The 20000-nt window shown below is 37.1% G+C and overlaps 1 protein-coding gene across 1 annotated transcript in view; it reads right to left on the reverse strand.

Moving 5' to 3' along the window:
- Positions 1-20000, reverse strand: part of LOC136848257 (probable G-protein coupled receptor No9) — a 561772-nt gene that overhangs the window by 510717 nt on the left and 31055 nt on the right. The gene's annotated exons all lie outside the window — the stretch shown is intronic.

The raw sequence follows: 20000 nt of genomic DNA on the forward strand, positions 1-20000 counted from the left end.
AGATATATATATATATTTATATATATATATATATATATATATATATATATATATATATATATATATATATATATATATATATATATATATATGTATATATGTGTGTGTGTGTGTGTGTATCGTATTCCACTGGAGCTTTTATGCAAATTAATTGCCTGTTTGGCTTTTTCATGATAATTTCATGCCTATTTTGAGATAATATTAATGTTAATTAAAATATAATTCGATTTATGCGCGTTTTCAGCGAGAATCCTGCAGGTTTCCATTAATAATAATAATAATAATAATAATAATAATAATAATAATAATAATAATAATAATAATAATAATAATAAATAATTCCTTAATGTATACAGACTCCTTGATAGTTTGCTAATGGAGCAAATGGAATTTTCATTTTTCAGGATAATTTGCGTTCTAGATATTTAAATAATAATAATAATAATAATAATAATAATAATAATAATAATAATAATACTTCCTTAATGTATACAGATTCCTTGATAGTTTGCTAATGTAGGAAATGGAATTTTCATTTTTCAGTATATTTTGCGTTTTAGGTATTTAGTTAATAATAATAATAATAAAAATAATAATAATAATAATAATAATAATAATAATAATAATAACTCCTCATCGTATACAGATTCCTTGATAGTTTTTAATTATTCACGATAATTTGCGTTCTAGATGTTTAGTTAATAATAATAATAATAATGATATAGAATAATCAACACACAATCACGTGTGGAACAGAAATAAATTAATGATAATAATAATTATTAATAATAATAATAATACTTCCTTATATACAGACTCCATTTCTTAGGACAACTTGCCTTCTAGATATTTAGTGACAAATTTCACTTTTATCTTCGCTTCGTCCGATAACACGGCGAGACTGACGGAAGACGACGGGAACAAGTAAAAAAATACAGAAATACAAAATACAATATACAAAAGACTCGCTTTCGCCGCCTGGCGAGACGACGTATTAGCGAAAATGGCAGGATTCAGATTCATGAAGAGAACAGAGAAGTTCCTATGGACACTTTTGGCGGCATATTTTGCTTCCGGAAAGGATGTTTTGTTTGAGATTGATCTTCTTCTTGTTCTTCTTCTTCTTCTTCTTCTTCTTCTTCTTCTTCTTCTTCTTCTTCTTCTTAGCCGTCTCCTTCTTCTTCTTCTTCTTCTATTTTCATCATCTTCTTCTTCTTCTTCTTCTTCTATTTTCATCATCTTCTTCTTCTTCTTCTATTTTCATCATCTTCTTCTTCTTCTTCTTCTTATCCGTCTCCTTCTTCTTCTTCTTCTATTTTCATCACCTTCTTCTTCTTATTCGTCTCCTTCTTCTTCTTCTTCTTCTTCTTCTTCTTCTTCTTCTTCTTCTTCTATTTTCATCATCGTCTTCTTATTCGTCCCCTTTTTCTTCTTCTTCTTCTCCTTCTTCTTTTTCTTCTTCTTATCTTCATCATCCTCTTCTTCTTCTTCCTCTATCTTCATCATCCTCTTCTTCTTCTTCTTCCTTTTGGGGGATAGATGTGAGTTTTGAAGAGAACTTTTCTTCGGTTCTTTTGAGGTTCTACATAGAGCGGATGGCGTAAGTTTCCTGGTAGGCTGTATAGCTTTGGGTAATTGCAGGGGATATATATATATATATATATATATATATATATATATATATATATATATATATATATATATATATATATATATATATATATATGTATGTATGTATAATGTATATCAGAGTAATTACACGTTAGTTTTCTGCCAATTTTCAATCTCTCTCTCTCTCTCTCTCTCTCTCTCTCTCTCTCTCTCTCTCTCTCTCTCTCTCTCTCTCTCTCTCTCGTCGACTGAGTTACTGACAACGCATGCCTAGAATGCAAAATGGAAAACGCCATATTTTATTTTCCTTCTTAACCATCGGATAGTCAGGGAATTTTTTCTTTTCATTTCGACTATACATGAAAATAAAAATTAAAAAAATAAATAAAAAGAATATGACCAGTCTCGTTATGTTTTGATATTGGAAAGCTGTACTGTGTTATCAGTTCATTTCTGGTGCAGGAATAACAATTACCCTCGTTTTTAATCATCGGCATTCGCTGTAACATGGCTGGAATTTTTTCATTTATTGTTTTATTTAGAAATAATGTCCGTGATTGCGAATCCATTTGGTCGGCTGTTTCATTAATGTCAGATGCAGTCTTTGCTGTTTTTAGTTTTCTGTAGAAGAAAACTATTGTGCCGGCTTTGTCTGTCCGTCCGCACTTTTTCTGTCCACCCTCTGATCTTATAAACTGCTGAGGCTAGGGGGCTGTAAATTGGTATGCTGATCAACCACCCTCCGATCATCAAATATACCAAATTGCAGCTCTCTAGCCTCATTAGTTTTTTTTTTTTTATTTAAGGTCAATTTTAGCCATGTTTCGTGCGTCTGGCAGCGCACCTTCCCTCAACCGTATCTAGGGAATAACTGAGCGTTAGGAGGTCGTAGCTGATAGATTTAAATGGCATTATAAGCTGTACGGAAAACTCGATTGCTTGTTTGTAGGTATTTCGAGTTACTGGATGAAATTGCTTACTATATTGATTGCATATTTTTATTTTAGTTTTTTGAGATAATATATGCTGGTTGTATACATATTTATTTTTACATTTGAGTTCCTTAGATTTGCCTAATGATATACTTATATACTGATGACTGTGTGTTCTCTCTCTCTCTCTCTCTCTCTCTCTCTCTCTCTCTCTCTCTCATATACACTTAAATTTGTCTATTGACGTACTGATGACTATGCGCTCTCTCTCTCTCTCTCTCTCTCTCTCTCTCTCTCTCTCTCTCTCTCTCTCTCTCTCTCTCTCTCATAGACACACACACACACATACTGAGAAACGGCAGTAGCCTTCCTCCAAAGCGATAGAAACTCCATTACTCGACACTGGACACTATTCAAACACGGTCCCTCGGAACTCTAGAGAGAGAGAGAGAGAGAGATACTTCGAGATTTGATAGCCTGGAAACCGACTTTGATTTCAGGCTACACACGCGCCGAAGTTTTTTTTTTCTTTTTCGTCACCGAGCGCTCGCGTTGTCAGTTTGACCACCCCTCCCCTGTCCACCCATCCACCCACCGTCAGCTACTCCGTCTGCCACTACCATAGATCGGATGGGTTTACCTCGGCTTCTTGGTATGCAGAAGTGATTGGGGATAAGGCATTTCGCCTGCTCTGTAAATGAGATTAGTCTCTGTGCCTGCTGAGGAGTTTGGGAAAAAATCTGGTGGATATATTGCGAGTGGTGATGGTGGTGTGCCGTGCTAAAGGTAATGGCGTCTAGATACTACTAATACTAGCGGTATAACCAGAACTGAAAATTGGTGTGCCGTGCTATAGGTAATGGCGTCTAGATACTACAAATACTAGCGATATAACAAGAACTGAAAATTGGTGTGCCGTGCTAAAGGTAATGGCGTCTAGGTGCTACTACTACTAGAACTAGCGATGTAACAATAACTGAAAATTGGTGTGCCGTGCTAAAGGTAATGGCGTCTTCTTCTTATTCTTGTGCATTTCCTTGACCTCCAGTTCTATAGTTGCTCAAGAAACAAAGACGGGTCTTCTCTTGTTAAAAAATATAAAAAAACTGGTTATGGTAGGCTAGAGTAAGGTAGACACTTTCTTCTTCTTCTTCTTCTTCGTCTTCTTCTTCTTCTTCTTCTTCTTCTTCTTTTTTTCTTTCTTTCTTTCTTTTTTTATGCATTCCCGTGACCTCCAGTTCTACAGTTGCTCAAGGAACGAAGACGAGTCTTCTCGTGGTTAAAAAATATTAAAAAACTGGTTATGGTAGGTTGGGGTAGGTTAGACTCTTTCTCCTCCTCCTCCTCCTCCTCCTCCTTTTTCGTCTTCTTCTTCTTCTTCTTTTTCTTCATCTCATGTATTTCCTTGACCTCCAACTGTACAGCCGGACAAATTCCAAAGACGGGTCTCTTCTTGCTGAAAAAAATGTAAAAACTGGAATGTTCCAGATTCAGTGTTTTGTCTGTCACGATTCTCTTGTAGGGGGGATTCCACAGGACACGACACTGTAGCCTATTGCCTTTGGTATATGAACCAGTCTGCGTTCAGGATCACATAACAAAAAATCCAAGCGTGAAATCCTACTGTACATCTTGGATTGTCTTGTGGCACTAGCGGATCCAGGAGTGGAGGGGCACCTGGGCACGTGCCCCACCATGAAGAATAATGACAAAAGGATAATATTGAAGATTTAGGTAATAATAACATAATAACTTAAATGAGAAATATAAAAATGGGAAAGGATTAAAAATCTATTATAGAAATAATAAAATTTTGAGAAGATTTTGTATGTATGTATGTATATTTTGTATATTATACATATATACAGGTATGTGTGTATGTATATTATACATGTATACATATATATGTATGTGTATTTATATAATATGAAAATTTGTGGCCCCCATGAAATTTTTCTGGATCTGCTGGTGCCTTGGGGGTAAAGAATATGAAATTAATAATTATATGTTTCTATGCATAGACTTATATGGGTAGGTTGTCACATATTTCAGTAATATATATATATATATATATATATATATATATATTAATTACACTATACAATTGAAACTATACAATATATATATATATATATATATATATATATATATATATATATATATATATATATATATATATATATATATATATACACACACACACATATTACTGAACTAGTGACAACCTTTCCATATAAGTTTATGCATAGAAACAGAAAATATCTCATATTCTTTATCCACAGTACTTTTATATTTCATATATATATATATATATATATATATATATATATATATATATATATATATATATATATATATATATATATATATATATATATATATATATATATTGATAATACAGCACAATCTTCCAAGATGGATGCTCGTGACGTCACAGTGTTTACAGAGATGGGCAGAATGAAGATTCAGGGTGTCGAAAAAGATTTTAGTGAAGTGTTTTGAAGAGGAAATGACAAGTTGATTCGGGTTTATGTTCCCGGCATAAACATGGGAGTCGAGGGGAGTGTAAACAAGACAACTCTCTCTCCAGGAGTGAGGGAGTGGTGGAGTTGGGATGAATGAGAGAGAGAGAGAGAGAGAGAGAGAGAGTATATGTATGTGTTTGTACATTTATATATACATATATATATATACTATATATATATATATATATATATATTGTGTATGTATGTTTTTGTATATTAATACATAAATACACACACACTTACCCTGCATACATACATAAGCGCACACGCGCACGCACAAGCCATTCCATCCTCGATCACAACAAGCGACCCTCCAAAGTGCTTGTCACAAGATAAACCCACTCCCCCACCCCCACCGCGGGCTGTCTTAAAGTCTAAACGATGGATTCTCAAGTGGCCCATCAACCTCATTACGTGGGGTTTTTCAAGATGGCCACCTCGACGCTGGGCAGGAATGGGAGTTGAATTTGAGTTGATGGATGTGCGGCCATTGAGCCGACAGTATTGGGGATAATGGACTTGGTACCAAGGTCCGTTGACTTGCATGATAAATAGATGGATGATGGATGGATAGGCTCTTAGCACTCTGGCTCGTGGCCAGATCGGTGGCGTCAGAGATTTGCGCTGCCTTGCAGTCAGAGCCAAAGCCTATGTATGTATGTATGTATGTATGTATAGATATATAAATAAATAAAGATGTATATATATTAACATATATATATATATATATATATATATACACACTTGCCCCATTAGCAACAGTAACCTGGGTTCGAGTCCAGGCGAGGTCCGGTAGGTGCAGGCTCGTTCCGTTGAGACAAATTGCGTTTTTTTTTTTTATGGCTTATGCCAAGAGGTCGTACCTGGTAGCCACTTGACTGTAATGGGTCACAGCTGGAGACAGAAATGCGTATGACTGACGCCTTCATCCCAAAGTACTAGCTATATATATGTGTATATATACATATATACTGTATATATATATGCTAATATATATACATAATACTGTATATATATATGCTAATATATATATATAATATATATGCTAATATATATATATATATATATATATATATATATATATATATATATATATATATATATATATATATATTTATATATATATATATATATATATATATATACAGTATATATATATATATACTTTTATTCACCTAAAATCGGATAGCTTAGTGACTTAGTAGTTTTAATCAGCAAACTAATAGATTACGTGATACGAAGCATACGATATATTCCTCTGTACTCCCAAGCTCTTATGAAGTATTTACTGGAGGCTCAGGCATTCTTCAGGAACAGAACGAAAACAATACTCAACTAATTCCTGTCGACTTTGTTTCTTTCTCTCTCTCTCTCTCTCTGGGAATCAGAATTACTTCATTCACTTCTGGAAAATTCTCCTTTGGGGATTTACTGCCGCCAGTGCACCTCACGCAGTGCACTGTAGGCATTACTTAACTTTCTTTGCAGCGTCCCTTCTTTAGGCCCCAAGCTGCAACCCTTTTTCTTCCTTTTACTGTGCCTCCATTCCTATTCTCTTTCTTCCACCTGACTTTCCTCCCCACCTCCTGTTACACCTTTCAGGTCTCTCGCTCTCGGTCTTCCCTTCAGCGCTGAATGACCTCAGAGGTCCCAGCGCTTGGGCTTCGGCTTAAATTTCACGTTTTGTCTATCTATCTATCTATCTATCTATATATCTATCTATCTATCTATATATCTGTCTATCTATCTGGGAAATCGAAAAGTTAAGAGGGTCAGTTAGCCAAATGCAGTGGTTCTTAAAATTTTTATTACCACGCGCCCCCTTGCATCCATGAGTAAAATTCCCTCCCAGATTTAAAGGCAAAGAGAGAGAGAGAGAGAGAAAGGGGTGTTTTTATTCTTTTGGGAATAAATCAGTGAGGTACTTGACATTGCTTCGTAGCGACTCTTGCCAAGAGGATACCGAATATAGCTAGAGAATTTTTAAATTTTTCCCTAGGGCTTGCGCGCCCCCCCGCCCGGAAATTGCTGATGCCCCTTTAGGGGGCCGCGCCCCCCAGGTTAAGAACCACTGTGGCCTAATACAATGCAGAGTTAATAGCTTGTGTGACAAGTAGACTCTATACAATATACAAGAACATGTCCCCTTTATCGTGCTTTATGTTTCTGTATTTTACTCGATGAAATTCAATAACAGTCATTAACTGACATTACCTGACATCCTTGATCGGTAGCTTATAGACCAATTTCACGGGTAATGAACCTCGGACGCAGAATTCTAATGATTGACAGACGCAATGAATCTTGAATGTCAAGAAGGCTGAATGAGTTTAGCATTGAATGTTAACGTTAGCTATGCTGTCGGAGCAGAAAGGACCCTTCTCTTGGCTGTTGAAATTTATGCTTGATGACTAATCCTCCTCTTCCCTCGGGGAGAATTGTATTTTGAATACATGAAGATGTTTTGCAGTTTGAACGCCTCAGAAGTTCAAGCCAAGATGCTGTGCATTGCTGTCCCAAAAGCGGTTCGCCTTGCATTTTGGTAGGCCACTTGAATTTTTATTTATTTATTTATCTATCTATTTATTTATTTATGTGTTTTAATTTTTTTTCTTTTACAATAATTGGTCTCTTCTTTCTGCATTTCCCGTTACCTTATGTAATTTTTTTTTTTTAAGGGGACGCTATCATTTTCTTTGGAAGCTTGAATTTCAAGTCAGCAGTCCCTCTGGTGGGGGCCTTCTTCGTATGAATAGGGTTCATCTTCTGAATAATAATAATAATAATAATAATAATAATAATAATAATAATAATAACCTTTGGAAGCTTGATTTTCAAGTCAGTGGCCCCTTTGATGGGCTTTTTTCTTATGAATAGGGTTCATCTTCTGAATAATAATAATAATAATAATAATAATAATAATAATAATAATTACAAAATTCTCATAGTAGCATGAGTCTTGAAATGGAGAAACCAATCCACAGTTGTGCATTGGTACAAATGTTCAAATACATTTGTATCAATATATAATTGTGGGCTTGTTTCTCCAATAATAATAATAATAATAATAATAATAATAATAATAATAATAATACAAGTTGAATGAATGAATGCAAATAGGCCAGCAGTAAACATTTAAGCATGAATAATAAAACAAATAATAAAGAGAATGAATAACAGAACTGAGAAAAGGCAGTGTAGAGAGAAGTGCCACTTGATGGTGAAAGCTGATGAAGTGTGGGAATGAGATTGAAGGAGACTTTTTATTTGGTAACTTATATAAACGTTTAATGTCTCTCTCTCTCTCTCTCTCTCTCTCTCTCTCTCTCTCTCTCTCTCTCTCTCTCTCTCTCTCAGTGGATTCAATATTTTTTGTATGACAAGAGTAAGGTTTTATCGCTATCTCTCTCTCTCTCTCTCTCTCTCTCTCTCTCTCTCTCTCTCTCTCTCTCTCTCTCTCTCTCTCTCTCTCTCTCTCTCTCTCTCAGTGGATTCAATATTTTTTGTATGACAAGAGTAAGGTTTTATCTCTCTCTCTCTCTCTCTCTCTCTCTCTCTCTCTCTCTCTCTCTCTCTCTCTCTCTCTCTCTCTCTCTCTCTCAGTGGATCCAGTATTTTTGCATGACAAGAGCAAGGTTTTATCACTCTCTCTCTCTCTCTCTCTCTCTCTCTCTCTCTCTCTCTCTCTCTCTCTCTCTCTCTCTCTCTCAGTGGATTCAGTATTTTTGCATGACAAGAGCAAGGTTTTATCGCTCTCTCTCTCTCTCTCTCTCTCTCTCTCTCTCTCTCTCTCTCTCTCTCTCTCTCTCTCTCTCTCTCTCTCAGTGAATTCAATATTTTTGCATGACAAGAGCAAGGTTTTATCACTCTCTCTCTCTCAGTGGATTCTCAGTGGATTCAATATTTCTTGTATGACAAAAGTAAGGTTTTATTTCTCTCTCTCTCTCTCTCTCTCTCTCTCTCTCTCTCTCTCTCTCTCTCTCTCTCTCTCTCTCAGATTATATATATCTATATTTCTTCTCTCATTCTACATCTTCTTGTCACGTAATCTTCTCACAATACCTTTCCCCCAATTATATTTTCTCGTTCCTTCCATCTCCCTTTCTTCCTTTCTCTACAGAGAACGAAAAGCGTAGAAAGAGAAAGATGATAATGAAAGGCAAATAAAGAAAAGAATTGCCGGACATGGAGGAGGAGGAGGAGGTGGATGAGGAGGAGTAAGTGACATAATCAAAAAGAATTGTCTGCGAAAGAATAATTGGGAAGGACAGAGATGAGGGACTCTCTCTCTCTCTCTCTCTCTCTCTCTCTCTCTCTCTCTCTCTCTCTCTCTCTCTCTCTCTTTCTCTCAAATTTGTCTAATGATATACTGATGACTATTCTCTCTCTCTCTCTCTCTCTCTCTCTCTCTCTCTCTGTTAGGGGACTCAATGTTTTTTGTATGATAAAGATAACATCTCTTTCTCAAATTTTATCTAATGATATACTGATGACTATTCTCTCTCTCTCTCTCTCTCTCTCTCTCTCTCTCTCTCTCTCTCTCTCTCTCTCTCTCTCTCTCTCTCTCAGTGGATTCAATATATTTTGTATGACAAGAATAACGTTTTACTTCTCTCTCTCTCTCTCGCTCTCTCAGTGGATTCAATATTTTTTGTCTGACAAGAATACCGTTTTACTTTCTCTCTCTCTCTCTCTCTCTCTCTCTCTCTCTCTCTCTCTCTCTCTCTCTCTCTCTCTCTCTCTCTCTCAGTGATAGATGGTCTTGAGGAAAGAATGTGGGGATTTGGGGAGTTGGTTGTGCGGGGGAGGAGGGTGGCAGGTGGGCCAGGTAGTCCCAGCAAACTCCCTAAAACCAGGCACAGTTTTAAAAGCAACATTGGAAATCCTTCCACTGACGCTTGAAGTTAACAAGCATGGCCCCTGATCTGGGACACGAGATCTCGCAAAAGGACCAGAGGAATTGGGGAAGGGGGAAGGTGAAAGGAGGAGGAGGAGGAGGGAGGTGAAAAGAGGTGGAAGAAGGAAAGGGAAGGGGTCTCGAGTTTTTGGTGAAGGGGGATGGAAGCGAATTTTTTTTTTTTTTTTTTTGCTTGACTGACTTCTGCAAGGGGTTCCGAAAGGCGAGTGTAGGAACCTACACTTATTGAATCATGGATCTCAATGGGAATAGGACTGAAGCCTAAACTATAAGTAAAATATATACAATAATAAAAAGGGTGGTTTTAAGGGGGTCTAAAAATTTGGGCAAGGTGGGTGTTTGAGTTAGCGAAATGTTACTGAACGCAAAACAAAAAAAAAACAAGTAAAGAATGCGCCGAAGTTTCTTCGGCGCAATCGAGTTTTCTGTACAGCGTATAATCAGGGTCACCGAAAATAGATCTATCTTTCGGTGGTCTCGGTATATTGCTGTATGAGCCGCGGCCCATGAAACATTAACCACGGCCTGGTGGTGGCCTGTCCTATATAAAAAACATTACAGTGAACGTAGGATGCAGGAAGAATGAAAGAAGTAAAGAAAGAAAGTGAGAGAAAGAGAATTTAACAAAAAAAGAAAAAAAGAATAAAAAATGAGAAGCAAAGGTCTGGTAATAAAAAATGTATTTTTGTATACATTCATGTTTATGAAATGGGTAAAAGATATATAAATAATTCTATACCTTTGTATGCAGTTCCAGATAAAAGCATTGAGTCATGTTGTATCATTTGCAGCGTTAGATTTAGCGTATTTTTTGGACTCTCTCTCTCTCTCATATGCACTCAAATTTATCTATGATATACTGGTGGTTATTCTCTCTCTCTCTCTCTCTCTCTCTCTCTCTCTCTCTCTCTCTCTCTCTCATATGCACTGAAATTTATCTAATGATATACTAATGGCTATTCTCTCTCTCTCTCTCTCTCTCTCTCTCTCTCTCTCTCTCTCTCACGAGGATAATTAACCTTTTAATGAAAACAAGAGATGTGTAAATAGTTTCCTCTCTCTCTCTCTCTCTCTCTCTCTCTCTCTCTCTCTCTCTCTCTCTCTCTCTCTCATTCGTCCAAAACATTAGCGACGCGCCCGTTCTATTGGAATTTATAGCTATGTGGCCAGTGCGCCAAAATGAGGATTTATTCAACATCTCAAATACACTACTGACCTTGATAGCGCGCGGTGTGGGGTTGGGGGGATGGGGTGAAGAAAGATGGCGCAGTTTGCGTACGTGCTTGCGCTCGTATGCGCACGCGCAGGCGCAGGTGCATATGTGCGTGCATACGTTCATTCAGACTAGGGAGTGTGGACTTGTAGGCCTATTGTATTTGTTCCCGCTTTTGTACGTAGTCTTATGCTAGGAGGGCTAGACGGCTGCAAATTGGTATGTTGATCATCCGCCCTCCAATCATCAAACATACCGAATTGCAGCCCTCTAGCCTCAGTAGTTTTTATTTTATTTAAGGTTAAAGTTAGCCATAATCGTGCGTCAGGCAACGGTATAGGCCAGGCCACCATCAGGCCGTGGTTACAGTTTCATGGGCCCCGGCTCATACAGCATTATACCGAGACAACCGAATGATAGATCTATTTTCGGTGGCCTTGATTATACGACGTACGGAAAACTCGATTGCGCCGAAGAAGCTTCGGCGCATTTTGGTACTTGTTTTTATTCCTTTGTTAGATTTTGTGCAATACTGACAAAGCGTATACGCACTATACACATACATTCTTGTAGGCAAATATATATGCACAGTATGCGTAAAAGTAGGCCTATGCGCGTCTTTCCTGTTTCTATACGACTGCTTAGGCCTACGGTTGAGAATGATTCCTAAGCTCTCCTCAGTGGCCTCGCTGAGGTTTCTTTAAAAGGAAAATGGTGTTGTTGGGTTTGTGTACATAGGTCTTTATCACAAGATAGAATTTTTAGGATTAAAGCATCTTTCTAAGTCACCAGATACCAAATTGAATGACTCTACAACTGGGAAGATTGATAGACTCACCCATCGTATGGATGCCCGTACTAGAGGAATTTCCGTGTTGGTTTGAGTTGACGTAACGTCAGTTTAAGCTTTGTAATATACAGTCCAATCAATCAGTCGGTCAGATATTCAGTCAGTGCACCGTATTATGTCATCCTGAACCGCCTCCTCGATCTTTGAATAATAATTCATTTGGGGAATGAGTGCATTCACGCGAGGTCTAATCTCCTTTCATCCTTTTCCTCCTGTGTCATTATAATAACATATCTCAGCGAATCTCCCATATACGGGGCTCCTCTACCCCTCTCCCATTTAATCTCAAACAGATCCCCCCTACCCCATATTAATCCAATCAACGAAACCCCCCCCCCTCCCACAATATTCCCAAAATGATACCTTTAAGCCATCCCACAGTGACGTCTACCGCCATATATACCGGGTTCCAACCGTCACCCATCGGCCTAGCGCGCCATTAAAGAGACAGCCTAATGGCGGGCTCGAAATAGAAAGATTCCGAAAATAAAGGGCTCTTATTTTTTTATACGTAGTCACGACAAGATTTTTATTATCCGGACTGACCCTTGAAATCGACGTGATTATGAGGCCTTTGGCTTGAAGTGGCTGCCAGTCAGACTCAGTCGGCCAGCCACGGATTTCTTCATAACTGCTTTTAATGGTTTTGAACGGCCCCAACGCCAGACGCCTGTCGCGTGCCTCTCTCTCTCTCTCTCTCTCTCTCTCTCTCTCTCTCTCTCTCTCTCTCTCTCTGTCTGGGTTCTTTCAGAGCCTTCATTACTTCCTCGATCTATCCCTCAGACAGAGAGAAAGAGAGAGAGAAAGGTGCATGAAAGCACTTTCCGATAGGTGGCGCGCGATAAACCACGCCTCTTGTTAGTCCGTGTTCCATACTATTCATCTTTCAAAGTACGAGTTTAAAATGGTATTTTTTAGAGCACAAACACATCTTAATACACGCAATACACACCCACACGCTAAAACTCCATCCTTTAAGAGAAACACGACGTTTGAAGAACAGGATATTGCACAAAGGAACTAAAAAAGATGCCAGTGAATACTGCAATTTCTTGCAAGATTCTTCCAACGTTGCCATATTGCATTCAACAGCGCCTCCGAAAATTTCAATAAACAAACCTTTGTCATTGCAACTCTTCTTCCCTGTTAGAGATATACGTGTGTATTTTACACAGATTTGGAGTGTCGGTGTGCGTGTATGCTTGTGTATATACAGTATACTTGGACACGGCTAGGCCTACACGTAATGGAACTGTCAGATTTTACTGTAAGTAACATCGCCGAGAGAATTATACTTATATACTTGTTTATATAGGACTGTGGCTATACATACACACGCAATAGTAGGCCTATTGATTCAAACGAAAATTGTATGTGGTAGGACTGTTATATTATGTATAAATATTATGTTTATGATGAAGATAAAGAAGGGTTGAGCACAGATGATGAAGATAATGAGAAAATCCGATAACTGGCCTCATTAGAAGAGAGGACCTTAACAGACAGCCAAACAGACAGACAGACATCTGGATAACCTCACAGCCAGGGAGCCGTTAACAGTAAACAAGGAAAACAGCAAACAGTCATCCCAAGCTGTTTATATAATAACTATATAAGGAAGCCATCTACAATGGGAAGATGTATTCTAATTGTCCTTAGACCTTGACCTTGAATTTGCATATATATATATATATATATATATATATATATATAGATAGATAGATAGATAGATAGATAGAGAGAGAGAAAGGCTATGTCCGAATACCTATATACCTCTCGTAGTAGACGGGAGAGTCACACTGCTTCTGATTTGCATATCATCAAGATTCCCCTGAGGTATTCTTGTAGCGTCTGTGGTGGAGGAGGTTGTTGGGGGGGGCGGGTAGCGGGGAACTGTTTCATATATTTTAAGTTTCGTTGCCACCCGGGTTCGATCCCAGTTCGTGTGCCACGAAATTCGGGTGATTTGCGTGGTTACCTGTTCGTTAGTTCACGTTTGTAAGCATTCGCGAGTTTCTCTCTCTCTCTCTCTCTCTCTCTCTCTCTCTCTCTCTCTCTCTCTCTCTCTCTCTGTCTCAAGATAACAACTTCTTTACTTTTATTCACACTTCCTTTGATATATTAATTCTTTACGTCTTTAAGAAATGGTAAAAGACAATCTCTCTCTCTCTCTCTCTCTCTCTCTCTCTCTCTCTCTCTCTCTCTCTCTCTCTCTCTCTCTCTCTCAAGATAACCATTTCTTCTTTACTTTTATTCAAATTTGCTTTGGCACATTAATTCTTTACCTCTTTGAGAAATGGTAAAAGACAATCTCTCTCTCTCTCTCTCTCTCTCTCTCTCTCTCTCTCTCTCTCTCTCTCTCAAGATGACCATTTCTTCTTTACTTTTATTCACACTTCATTTGGTACATTAATTCTTTACCTCTTTGAGGAATGGTAAAAGACAATCTCTCTCTCTCTCTCTCTCTCTCTCTCTCTCTCTCTCTCTCTCTCTCTCTCTCTCTCTCTCTCTCTGTTACTTTGCGTGTGTTTGTGTGTCTGTGCGTTCAGTGCCAAGGGCACCCTTTCCAAAAGGAACCAGTCTAAATTAGCAACTGCATTTTGCATGCTGCCCTGTTTGGAGTGGTTCCTATTCTCACCTTGCAGGACGCTTGGAGAAGTGCAACCCAATCTCATCGCTTATCAGCAGTTGGGCCTTCTTCTGTTTACCAAAGAAACTTTTCCCCTTAGTCGTTGTTCCTTATAAAGGTTTACTTTCTTCGCTTCTAAGATTGCTTGCGCGTGCGGTGTTTGGTTATTCGCGCGTGCGCGCGCGCATGGAATCCGAAGCTGAGAGCGAGCGGCGACTCTGCATTCATTGATAGGGCTTAGTACCCTTGAGGTACTCGGTAATATTCTTAAACGTTTCAATGGGGGTAAAGAAGCCGCCGAGAGCTTAATATAAACGTTTTATGAGGTAAAGAGGCCACTCAATTTTATATAAACGTTTTATGAAGGAAAGAGGCCTGTCAGTTTTATATACACGTTTTGTGAAGTAAAGAGGCCAATCAGATTTATATAGACGTTCAAAGGGGGAGGTTCTCTAAAGGCTGTGTGTACTTATAAAAGTTTAACTCTTTCAAGAAAGTACATGAATGATAAGACCTATAAGTACCCTAGGAGGTGAACAAACTGCTAATAAATGCCCTAGGAGGTGAACAACCTGCTAATAAATGCACCAGGAGGTGAAGAACCTGCTAATGAATGCCCCAGGAGGTGAAGAACCTGCTAATAAATGCCCCAGGGGGTGAAGAACCTACTAAGAATGCCCCAGGAGGTGAAGAACCTGCTAATAAATGCCCCAGGAGGTGAAGAACCTACTAATAAATGCCCCCGGAGGTGAAGAATCTACTATGAATGCCCCTGGAGGTGAAGAACCTACTAATAAATGCCCCAGGAAGTGAAGAACCTGCTAATAAATGCCCTAGGAGGTGAAGAACCTACTAATAAATGCCCTAGGAGGTGAAGAACCTACTAATAAATGCCCCAGAAGGTGAAGAACCTACTAATAAATGCCCCAGGAGGTGAAGAACCTACTAATAAATGCCCCAGGAGGTGAAGAACCTACTAAAAATTCAGTCATATAATTCTAGTAAAGTACTGACATTTTTATGTCAGAATTTCCAACTCCATTCTCGAACTGAAAATCCTCTGTGGACCCAAACGTTTGCAAGCACAAATCATCACGTAACGTTTTAGACTCGCCTGAGTGCTTGCGGGAAGGGAGCAAATCTCTCTCTCTCTCTCTCTCTCTCTCTCTCTCTCTCTCTCTCTCTCTCTCTCTCTCTCTCTCTCTCTCTTTTGCCTTGGGGATTTCAATTCCATATAAGTTGTCATACACGGCGCGACAAAGAGGATTGGAATCTAATATGCAGGCTTCTGTGAGAGCCCCATTCCCATTCAAGCAACGCAGCAGGTCTCAAGCAAGCACGCAGGCAAGCAAGCAAGCAAGCAAGGGCCGTTGTGCTTATGTAATATAACCCCCTCCCCTCCCCCCCAAGAACTGAATTTCGTTACCCCTCTGAATGAAGGCGTGGAAGCGTGCTTGCATTAAGCTTCAGGCTGTTAGCATAAGCTTATAATTATTTAAACGTTTGCTTTCTCTGCTTACACGAAAGCTATGGTGGCGTAGTGAGGCTTCTATGGTGTTATGGTGATTTGAGAGGGATGTTACGGAAGCTATGGTGGGATAGTGAGACTTCCATTGTATTATTATTATAGTGATTTATGTAACAATAATTGTTTATTCAAAGAATGGATTGAGATTGATTTGGACTGAAAGATTGACAATTGAAATATGTGGTTTTGTCGTGTAAATAATATGTAATGGTTTTATGACCTTTTTAAATATCGTAGAGCATTTGTAGATTATAGGACGAAAGGCATATATATATATATATATATATATATATATATATATATATATATATATATATATATATATATATATATATACGCACACACAAAAAGCCACCCCTGCCTTTCAATTGAAAGATACCAGAGTTCGATCCCCATGCGAGTCAGAAATATTTATTTATGCAATAGACAAACAAAGCAAAGAGAGAGAGAGAGAGAGAGAGAGAGAGAGAGAGAGGGGGAGAGAGAGAGGGGGCTGGATGCGACATCACGAGACAAAAACAAAGTTCCTGACATTGTTTCACCTCTCGAGTGTTCTCATAACTCTTAGCAGGACAAGGAGAAGTATGTGGAATGTATTTATTCCGGGCGACAGTTTAGTTAACTTTCGCCTTCGAAAGTTCCTTTCTCTCTCTCTCTCTCTCTCTCTCTCTCTCTCTCTCTCTCTCTCTCTCTCTCTCTCTCTCACTAATCTTTACAAGTTTTCACAATTGTTTCCCTAAACTCTCCCCTCTCTCTCTCTCTCTCTCTCTCTCTCTCTCTCTCTCTCTCTCTCTCTCTCTCTCTCTCTCTCTCATCTTTACTAGCTTTGACAATTGTTTCACTAAACTCTCTCTCTCTCTCTCTCTCTCTCTCTCTCTCTCTCTCTCTCTCTCTCTCTCTCTCTCTCTCTCTCTCTCTCTCATCTTTACTAGCTTTGACAATTGTTTCACTAAACTCTCTCTCTCTCTCTCTCTCTCTCTCTCTCTCTCTCTCTCTCTCTCTCTCTCTCTCTCTCTCTCTCTCTGGTTACGGAATTTTATTCTCAGAATTCTTGGTAAGCTATGCTCCTAATATTCCGTACGAATATTCTCATTACGTATAATAATAATAATAATAATAATAATAATAATAATAATAATAATAATAATAATAATGAAACACACCTATATTTTTTTAATATCTGACAAGCTCTGGCATCCAGACCCCTTAATGAAATAAATTCCAGAAGAATTCTTCCACCTTCACATTTTTTTTCTTTAATCTCTTATTCCTATTTTAATATTCACAAGTTCATTAGCGCTTTCCTCCTCCTCCTCCTTCTACGATTTTTTTTTATTTTCGTGACCATGTTTTACTTTTCTTTTTTTCTGAGTTATTGTTCTAATTGCTTCACACACTTTCTGTTGAGTTAGTTTGTTATTTTTCTTTTCTTTCTGAGCTTTTCCTAATTGCTTCACACACTTTTTGTGTTTTTTTTTTTTCTCATTTCTTGTTTTGAATGATTTTTTTTCGTATTTTTTTCGTTTTATTCATTCTTGTTTTGAATGATTTTTTTTTTGCATATTTTTTTCGTTTTATTCGATGAATTGCTGTTCATAATTTCATATTGGTAATTTCAATCGAGTTTTCTGTACAGCGTATAATGCAGTATGAAACTTTCAGCCACGGCCCATGAAACTCTTAACCGCGGCCCATGAAACCTTCAGCCACGGTCCGGTGGTGGCCTGTGTTGTTAACATCTATATCGTTGCCAGAAGCACGATTATGACTAACTTTAGCATTAAATAAAATAAAAACTACTAAGGCTAGAGGGCTGCAATTTGGTAGGTTTGATGATTAGAGGGCGGCTGATCAGTATACCAATTTGCAGCCCTCTAGCCTCAGTAGTTTTCAAGATCTGAGGGTGGACAGAAAAAGTGCGGACGGACAGACAAAGCCGGCACAATAGTTTTCTTCTACAGAAAACTAAAAGGAATTCCTTCGAGCTGATGTGTTTAGGGACATGCGATTTCAAGTATTATTATTATTATTATAATATTATTATTATTATTATTATTATTATTATTATTATTATTATTATTATTAGGGGATCTCTCCATAGCACTCATATTATTATTATTATTATTATTATTATTATTATTATTATTATTATTATTATTAGGGGATCTCTCCATAGCACTCATTATTATTATTATTATTATTATTATAATATATATTATTATTATTATTGTTATTATTATTATTATCTCTTCAAAACAATCATAATAATAATAATAATAATAATAATAATAATAGCAAAAAATATTGATAATGATGTAATTATTATCATTTTCATTATTATTATTATCATTATTATTATTATTATCATCATCATCATCATCATCATCACTATCACTATCACCATTTCTATTCTTCCTTCTGCCCTTGCTGTCACCATTATTCTGACACATCCCGCGCCGCAACACGACCTCTCTCTCTCTCTCTCTCTCTCTCTCTCTCTCTCTCTCTCTCTCTCTCTCTCTCTCGCGAGAATCCCAGTGACCTTAATCCATTGACCTCTGACCCAGTGCGAACTATTTTCGGGGGGGGAGAAAAAATTCTGGAGTGCCAAGATGGGTCGGGGCCGGGGCCACAGGCACCGCTTTCATCACATGCAAATTTATTTATAGCGGAAGTCAGCCGGGAAGTGATGATAGCGAGGTTTAGGCAGAATTCTCTCTCTCTCTCTCTCTCTCTCTCTCTCTCTCTCTCTCTCTCTCTCTCTCTCTCTCTCTCTCTCTCTCTCTCTCTTTTCGATTTTGTTTGTCGTTACATGTGATAGGGGTTTCTTTATTTTTGCTCTCTCTCTCTCTCTCTCTCTCTCTCTCTCTCTCTCTCTCTCTCTCTCTCTCTCTCTCTCTCTATATATATATATATATATATATATATATATATATATATATATATATATATATATATATATATATATATATATATATATATATATATATGTCTTCCTACTAACCTTGTTTTGCTTGTTATTAAATGTTTAATTATGTAGTGTATATATACACATATATATATATATATATATATATATATATATATATATATATATATATATATATATATATATATATATATATATATATATATATATCTGTATCGTATATGTATATGAAATAATCTTAGGCAAGACTAGCTGAAAATCAAGTGAGGAAAAACGTCTGGAAAGTTAATCAGTACAAATGATTTTGAAAGTCAATACATATGCATGCACGTATACACATAATACATATTTAAATATTCATGAACAAAATTTGCAATATAATATTTCCATAGTAAATTATTGCAGAATTCGCCGAATAATTTAGCCGTGAATTTAAATGTTCCACATACACCTAAAGAGTCGTTTCTTTTGAAAGAGAAAAATTCAATTACGAACATTTTTTTTTATTAAGTTAATAAAAATCTAAGCGTCACAAGTGTAATTTGTGTAATTGCATCAACGGCATAGCTATCTCTTTTTGGGAGTGAGACCCGAAATTTAGAATTCTGTGCTGTATATGTTTATGAAGATGATGATAAATGTGTGTATATGTATTTACAATTTTGTATATATATATATATATATATATATATATATATATATATATATATATATATATATATATGTATATATATATATATATATATGTATATATATATATATATATATATATATATATATATATATATATTTATTTATTCATGTATGTATGTATACTCGTATATATATATTCATAATATATCTCGTATTACTACTGATATATTTA

Source organism: Macrobrachium rosenbergii, chromosome 18 (genome assembly GCF_040412425.1).
Source record: "Macrobrachium rosenbergii isolate ZJJX-2024 chromosome 18, ASM4041242v1, whole genome shotgun sequence".
Taxonomy (NCBI): domain Eukaryota; kingdom Metazoa; phylum Arthropoda; class Malacostraca; order Decapoda; family Palaemonidae; genus Macrobrachium; species Macrobrachium rosenbergii.